Below are 7,500 nucleotides of genomic sequence, written 5' to 3' on the forward strand. Positions count from 1 at the left end.
ACTATAAATTATCCAAATATTTAGTCAAATTACTTTTCCCGATCTTAGGATCTATTTCAACCTCTCATATAAAAAATTCTGTTGATCTTTGCGAAAAATTACAAAAAATTAACCTTACGTCTAGACATAGATTATTAAGTTTTGATGTAACTTCATTGTTTAACAAAGTGCCGGTTGATGACTTATTGTATTTCCTGTCGGGTATTTTAGATGCTTATGATTTACCTTTATCAACCCATACTATTATTGAACTCATTTGTTTGCGCATTAAAAAGTGTAAATTTAGTTTTAATGGAGATTTCTATGAACAAGGTTTTGGTATGGCTATGGGTAATCCTTTGTCCCCACTTTTATCCAACATAAATATGGATTTTTTTTTAATTCCGATTAATTCCTTCAGTGTGGTCTTCCCAAATTGTGTGGTATCGATATGTTGATTTTCATCTTGAGGGTTTTGTTTCAATCATTAATTCATTAGTACCATCAATAAAATTTACTATAGAATATGAAGAAAATAACCGTATCCCATTTTTAGACGTTTTATTAGTTATAGAAACAGATAATTTTAAATTTTCCATATATAGAAAGCCCACAAATAATTTTTCATATGTACATTTTACCCTGGTCACTCTAAAAATATAAAGCATTCAGTTTTTCCTACATGTACCCTAGGGCATTGAGAATTTGTAGCCCAGATTACATAAAGGACAAGTTCACTAAAATAGAAAAAATTGCAACAGATCTTTGTTATCCCAAATATTTCTTTAAAAAATGTATGAATAAGGCTAAGAAAACATTATATATTGTCCAATTAAAGAGGAAGGAAACAATTACTAATATACATTGTTTGCCATTCCATGTTTGTTTTTTAGATGTTATACCCCTTTTGAAAGAACTAGATATTGCTGTAGTGTTTAAATATAATTGTACATTAAAAAAACATGTTAATTAGGAATAGTTCTGGAAATGATAATAATGTAATATATAGCATTCCTTGTTCAGAGTGTAACCTATTTTATATCGGCCAAACATCACAAAGTATACCAGTCAGATTAAAACAGCATCAGGTGGCCGTTTCCAGGGGTTTTCTTAATAATGCCTTGGCCTTCCACTGGTTAGAGTCAAGTCACAGAATTGGTTGGTCAAAGGCGGAAAAAATAATCCATGTAAATGACCATTTCCAGAGGAATATTGTTGAATCATTTTTAATCTCCTATACTCAAGGTAGAGATTTGAATCTAATCCCAGGTCATTTTCTGTTAATCCAGTATTATTTTTTTTATCTAAAATCTGACTTTTTCCGGAATTATTAAAAAACTAACAGCGGTTAGATCCACTTCTCCTGTATAAATGCGATGTCTTTGTATATGTATTCTCATTGCTAAGTTTGATAATATCCTGAGTGGATGAAAGTACTAACTCCAATCAAGTCTTTTTCATTTTTCCTTTCGTGGATATAATATATTTTATATTCATCACGAGTCAGCTTTCGTGATTTATACACACAAACACACACACACACACACACGCATATATATATATATATATATATATATATATATATATATATATATATATATATATATATATATATAACGGATTTTGAGCGAAGCGAAAAATCTATTTTTGGGTGAGATGGCCATGTCGTCCTGATGGAAGTTCCTATAGGGTAGCTTCCTTGGGTATATTACAACAACGGCGATATTCCCAGAGAATTTACCTTAAGGTACCCAGAATTCTAACTCCTGGAGCGAATATCCCTAATAAAAGAACCAGGGATATCGCGAAATATCAGAGGACGTATTCTTGACACGCCACATGGCAATCTGCACCCCGAACAGAGATAACACTTCGAAGGGGTCAATTAGCAAGAAAACGAAAACGAGAAAGAAAAGGAGAGCCGCTCGCAAGGCATCTCTCCTCTCCCGTTTCGTAAGCGTGCATTGCGCCGCTCACGGCGCTATCTGTATTCCTTGTAGCGATACACGAGGTGCTACAGATACTGTATGTAGGGAGGGGACCTACAGCCCTTTCATAGAAAGGGAAGGGCAGGTCCATCAGGACGACATGGCCATCTCACCCAAAAATAGATTTTTCGCTTCGCTCAAAATCCGTTTTTTTGGGCTCAAGCCATGTCGACCTGATGGAAGTATACCAGAGCATTAATGTATCTGTGGATTCTCAAAACGTGCCGTACTCCCCGGAGGTATTTCCCCGGTCCAGTAGACCTAGAGACCTAAGATGTTACCGTCATACATCTTTTCAACTAACCATAAACCATGTTAGTGCTTCCTGCCCCCTACAGGGAAGAGTCCTACTAGACTCTGGAAAAGTCTCGAAGAGTACATATACCTATGTATGAATAACAGACAAGCCAATATAGTGGTGTCACCCTATATCATGTAAAGCATAGTTTGTAAAGAACCACTGCGTCAATATGAAATATCGACCAGTTCTCCGTTCAATACTGTATTGGACAAAGGTTTATATCCGAGTAGGAGGAAACTTGCATATCCGCCACCGTCCCCTTAGGGCATGGAGTCCTCCCGCTAAGGGAAAGCATAAACCAATGCAAAAAACGCTTGCATAAAGGAACAATCTATTAGAATTATCCCAGATAAATATACATAGTACGAAATGCTCAATTATTATCAATAAATTGACACAGGTGAAGGAGACGCAAGGTTCACAAGAACTAGTTTATTGACAAACAATAAATAAAACAGGTTAACAACAATTATATATACATATAAGAGGAGGATAATAAAAAAAATAAGCATAAGCATGATAGTAAACAGAAACTTGTTTATCTGAGAGAAAAACATTAGCGCCACTTTTAACATACTGAGGTATCAAAATTGTAAAAGTCTGTATTACTAATCAGTCATATTAGCGTTGGAAACGCTCGGCACACATGTCTGCACATATGCTAGGCCTTTGAAAGTGGAACAGTCAACGTGGGCAACCCGTGCCCTCACACATAGTTTGTAGAACAGTTTGTAACTACACACTCACCCCGGAATTAATCGTCCCAATTAAATCCACTGTTCCTCGCAAAGTTAAACAGCAGGGTTAACGACACAACCCACTGTACCACAGACCTCTTTAGTTGCTCCACTTGCTTCGCATAGTGACGAAAGAACACTCTGGAAGACTTCCAGCCAGTGTATGAACGAAGATTATCAAAATCCATACAATTAAAGAAATTTAAGGATGAGGCAACTTTCCTCGTATCGTGACCTGCGGGTGTCCTGTCAGGATCTGCTCTGCGAATAAAATATGTGATTTTTGCCCTGAGTTGTTTCAGTGATAAATTTGAGCCTGATGTTTCTCCCCTGAATAGTTGACCACCCCTGAAGTCTGAAGTTCTACGAAGATAGAGCTTTAGGCATTCTACTGGACATAGAGATGCATCTTCTTTCAGAGGGCAGATTCTCCAGGGACCCCACCTGTTGGTGGGTAACTCGTTCATGGCGAGAAACGTAGGATCCGGAAACAGGTTCAGCTCTCCCCCATCCAAGAACTGAATGCGACCTTTCTCTCTCGAGAGGGCTACAATCTCACTAACCCTGGCCCCGGATGTGAGTGCAAATAGGAAAATAACTTTTTGGGTCAAATCCTTTATGCACTCTCCTCATTGTTCAACAGTGAAGCGAAATGAAGAACTTTATCTAAAGACCATGTAATGGGCTTTGGAGGTGCTGAAGGTCTGAGCCTAGCACAGGCTTTCGGAATGTTATTAAAAATATCGTTAGCGAGGTCGACCTGGAAGGCAAATAAAATGGGTCTTGTCACAGCAGATTTACACGTTGAAATCGTGTTAGCTGCTAATCCTTGACCATGGAGGTGGATGAAGAAAGATAAGCAGAAGTCCGTCGAGATCTCTTGCGGATTCTTCGCCTTGACAAAGGCCACCCATTTTCTCCAAGATGACTCATATTGCTTTCTAGTAGATTTGCACTTATATTACTCTAGGAAGTCTATGCTGTCTTTCGAAATCCCGAAACGCTTTCTCACCGCTAGGGAGAGAAAATCATGAGCTGCAGGGTCCGGGTTTTCTGTAATGAAGCGCAGACAGTCGACTTCTGGACTCGCTGGGTCAGAACTGGATCTGGTAACAGTAGAAACTTCAGCCGTAGTTCCAATGCCAGAGGGAACCACACGCTGTTCGGCCACTTGTGAGCCACTATTGCCGCTACTCCCTTGAAGGATCTCAGTTTGTTGAGGACCCTCAACAGAAGGTTGTGAGGAGGGAACAGGTAAATCCTGGACCATCTGTTCCAGTCGAGGTTCATCACGTCCACTGCTTCCGCCAATGGGTCCTCGTACGGGGACACGTAAAGGGGTAACTTCTTGTTGTCTTTCGTCGCAAAGAGGTCTATCTGCAGTTCTGGGACTTGACTCAAGATGAAGGAGAATGACCCTGCGTCTAGGGACCATTCCGACTCTATCGGTGTGAACCTGGATAGAGCGTCCGCTGTCACATTGCAGACTCCTTGAAGGTGAACTGCCGACAGGTACCACTTCTTCTTTTCCGCCAATCGAAAGATGGCTAACATCACCTAGTTGAGAGGTGGTGACCTCGATCCTTGTCGATTCAAGCATCTCACAATCACCTCGCTGTCCAGCACCAACTTTATGTGGGTCGAGCGACGCAAGGAGACTTTCTTCAAGGTAAGGAGTACTGCCATAGCCTACAGAAAGTTTATGTGAAATGTCTTGAATAGATTGGAACAAGTCCCTTGGGCCTTCTTTCGATGAGAATGACCTCCCCACCCCTCCTTCGAGGCGTCTGTGTGAATAGTCAACGAGGGGGGAGGTGGCTGAAGAAGTACCGACTTCTTTAGTTGCCTGGCTTGGGACCAAGGCCTGAGAAGAGTACGTAGACGAAGCGGAACTGGTCTTCTCAGATCTCTTCGCGCGTTTGATGCATAATTTCTCCAAACTCCGGTTGCATCCTTTAGCTGTGCTCTTAGCACCGGGTCTGTTACTGAAGCAAACTGGAGAGAACCCAGCACTCTCTCCTGTTCGCGTCTTGATATCCTTTCGGAATCCAGAAGTCTCTTGACAGAGCCAGCTCTCTCCTTCCTCTTCTTCGCCGGGATGGAGAATCGGTGTAACACTAGGTCCCAGTGGATTCAAAACCACTGGAACTTTTGAGATGGAGAAAGTCGAGACTTTTTTCTGTTGATCTTGAAGCCTAGATACTCTAGGAACTGGATCACCTGCAGAGAAGCTTGCAAGCATTCCGTCTTGGATGCTGCCCCCACCAGCCAGTCGTCCAGGTAGGCTACCACCTGGATTCCCTTTAGGCGTAATTGTATGAGAGCTACGCTCGCAAGCTTCATGAAGATCCTTGGGGCTATGTTTAGCCCGAATGGCATGGCTTTGAAGGCGTAGAGTCTTCGATGTAGCTTGAACCCTAGGTTGGGGGAGAGACGGCGATTGATTGGAACGTGCCAATAGGCGTCTGACAAATCTATGGAGACGGTAAATGCCCTCTTGGGCAGTAAGATCCTTATGTGTTGCAGTGTTAGCATCTTGAACTTGCAGTTCACTATGAACTTGTTGAGTGGCGACAAGTCCAGAATGACTCTGAGTTTTTCTGAGTCCTTCTTGGGAACACAAAACAGCCTCCCTTGGAATTTGATGGACTTTACCCTTCGGATCACTTTTTTCTCCAACAGTTCTTGAATGTACTCCTCCAGAACGGGGGTGGAGTGCTGTACCAGCTCCAACCCAGTCCATTCTTGAGTAGGCTGTGGGCCCAGGGATCGAAGGTCCACCGATCCCGAAAATTCTGAAGTCTCCCTCCTACTGGTATCACCTCACTTTGACTGCTGTCCTGAGGTCTTGCCTCCCTGACCGCGACCACCCCTGAATCCCCTCCCCCTTGAGGGGTGCCCAGACGAGCCTCTGGCTGCTCCTCTAGGCTTTGCTCGAAAGGTAGTTGACTGCCCTTCGAACGTTGGGTTAAATGCCGGGGACTGCGTCGACACGGCTTGGGGTACCCACTGGAATGTGGTCGGGGTTTGTGCCACCATCTGGGGCACTGAAGGCATAGGCAATTGCTGTTGCTGTTGCTGTCTGAATGGCTTGGCTGGCCGAGAGGGTAGCCTAGTCTTCTTAGTCTTCCTCGTTGGTTGGTGACCCTCATCCGGGGAAGACTTTCTCTTGAGAGATAAGCCCCACTTCTGGAGAAGGTTTCTATTCTCCGTGGCGGCCTTATCTACAACCTCCTTGACCGATTCGCTAGGGAAAAGGTCTTTGCCCCAAATGTTGGAGGAGATTAGTTATCTTGGCTCGTGCCTCACCGCAGCCGAGGCGAACACGAACTCCCTACAAGCTCTCCTCGCCTTGACGAAGCTATAAAGGTCATTCGTCACTGTGGCCAGATGAATCTTAGCCACTACCATGAACATCTCATGAACCTTGGGGTCACTTGCCATTTTGTCAAGAGTGGTTTGAAGAGACATTGAGGCAGCCAGTCTTTCTTTCGTCTCGGGCTCCCTTCGCAAAAGAAAGTCAGACAGCTTGGGGAGCTTCTCACCGAACTGACGTCCGGCAATGTCAGCCTCCAACTTCCCGACTGAGAAGGTTAGATGGACGTCCTTCCAGTCCTTGTGGTCCATGGGTAGGGCAAGAGACTAAGGTTTACACTCCTCCAAGGAGGGGCATGGCTTGCCAGCCTCGACTGCTTTTAGCACAGCCGCAAACCCTTTCTGCATAAAGGGGAAGGCTCTAGCAGGAGAGGACACAAAGGAAGGGTGCTTCTTACTCAAAGCAGGAACCTTTGAGTTTGTGAAGCCCCTCTCTTTCATCGAGCACGATAGCAAATCTTGAGCCTTAGCATGGTCCATAACTATGACCACTTTAGGCTCTGTCTCCTCCTTTGAAGCTGGTTCCTTCCTCAGACGGACATAACAGTCCGGATACGACCCCTTGCTGGGCCAGAATTCCACCTCCTCAAGGGGAACTAAGCCCAACTTCTCCGACATGACGATCTTTCCAGTCGTCATCGGCATGTGCTCAACATGCCTCCAAGGGTTAGCATCAGAGCACAAGGGAAGGTCTTTCCCGCTGAGCCTCTTCTGGGGCCCACGTGATGCTGCGAGTCTCTGCATCTCCAGCTCCATTGCAGCCGACTTCTCATTATTCTCCCTCTGCATCTGTTGGATCATTCCAACAATGGAGGAAAGGGTAGCAAAAGAACCAGAGAACTCCGACTGCCCGGCTGCCGGCCACTTAGGCCGGCAGCCGGCTAGGGTACAACACTAGAAGAAAACAGAATGGATGCCGGGATAAGAGACTGTACTACCTCATAGCCCGGCAACCCGAAAGAGTGCACATAAGGAAGGGGAGAATATAATTTCAGGCTTCCAGACCAATGCCATCTGGCTCTAAAGACAAACATGGATGAGGGACCAAGAGAGGTCCGGGGAGCACTCAAAGCAGAAGACCTTTGCCGGCCGGCACACTCTGCCGGCCGGCAAGGGACTA

The sequence above is a fragment of the Palaemon carinicauda genome, chromosome 17 (genome assembly GCF_036898095.1).
Source record: "Palaemon carinicauda isolate YSFRI2023 chromosome 17, ASM3689809v2, whole genome shotgun sequence".
NCBI classification, from domain to species: Eukaryota; Metazoa; Arthropoda; class Malacostraca; order Decapoda; family Palaemonidae; genus Palaemon; species Palaemon carinicauda.